Source organism: Ambystoma mexicanum, unplaced genomic scaffold (genome assembly GCF_040938575.1).
Source record: "Ambystoma mexicanum isolate Mex_15411 unplaced genomic scaffold, UKY_AmexF1_1 Mex_scaf3, whole genome shotgun sequence".
Taxonomy (NCBI): domain Eukaryota; kingdom Metazoa; phylum Chordata; class Amphibia; order Caudata; family Ambystomatidae; genus Ambystoma; species Ambystoma mexicanum.
The window spans coordinates 1,898,032-1,899,326 of record NW_027182444.1 but is presented as its reverse complement, the minus strand read 5'-3'; positions in this window follow the sequence as shown (position 1 = coordinate 1,899,326).

The window sequence follows — 1,295 nt, the reverse complement described above, 5'->3', positions numbered from 1 at the left end:
TACACCAGTCCGGAACCCACGGGACCAGCATGAAGAGGACTACAACCATGCCCACTCACGTACCCGTGTAGTCATTGAACAGGCATTCGGCCTACTGAAGGCTCGTTTCCGCTGCCTCAGCAGGTCTGGCGGGGCACTCCTGTACCGCCATGAGAAGGTTGCAAAGATGGTCATGGCATGTGTCATGCTACACAACATGTGCGTACGTAGAAATGTGGCCATGCCCCCTGACGCAGAACTGCAGCCACCTGATGATGGTCAGGATGAGGGTGGGGATGTGGCAGCACCTCAAGGAGTCTGCGAGGCACAGGAGGCCCGTGAAATTCGTCAGCATATCATAGATGCATGCTTCTAGCACTCACGCATGGTGGATGTTGCATGGACACGGGACTTGTGGCACTGTGTGTGTCTGGAACATGCACAATGTGGACTGTACGCCAAGAATGGCCTCGTACACAAAGAACAATGTCCACACGTCTCATTGGATGTATATGAAGAAATGTATTGTAAATGTGAAATGATGTTACACACCCAATCGACCCGCCACCCGTAAAAGCCCAACACACCCCCTCCACCCTCCTACCTCCCCCCCGAACACCAGTGTCCAAAGATGCTCATTGTCAGTGGGCAGACGCTATTGCAAGCCCCCTCTCCGGGTATCAGGGGCACCCCTGCCTGTGGAGCGCAGGTTCCTCCCAGATCTACGTTGGGGGCTGCCCTGGACGGAACCTGCAACGGATGATGTCTCTGCCTGCTCACGTCCGTGCATGTCCCTAAGGGTTTGTGAGAGCTCAGTGAGCACACGGCGCACAGCGGCAAGTTCACCACATACGTCTTTGGACGTCGCATGCAGTTCCCCCCTCAGGCTCTCGGTGCTTCTCTCCATTTGTGCCCTTAGTGTCTCGGTGCTTCGCTCCATTTCTGCCCTAAGTGTCTCAGTAGATGTTTCAATGGCTGCCTTGGTACCCCCACATTCAGCAGCATGCTCCTTGAGGAGCGTGGCCAGTTGCTGCTGTTGCACCATCATCTGCTCGAGGGACTGTTGCCTCTGCTGGGCCATGGCCATTTGCGGTGGTGTCACAGAGGGGCTGATCACCTCATGTTGCCTTGCCACAGGCATTGTGGGGGTTGGCCAGTCGTCGTCTTGTGTGTGCCCCTGCGTGGTTTCCTCATGGTGTACGGGATGAAACAAACAGGGGGATTGAGACAGGTCATGGATGGCTCCTACATCGACAGCACCGTTTTCTGTGTCGGAGCAGGCTGGCATGTATGCAGTGTCACCTATGGGGTTGCTG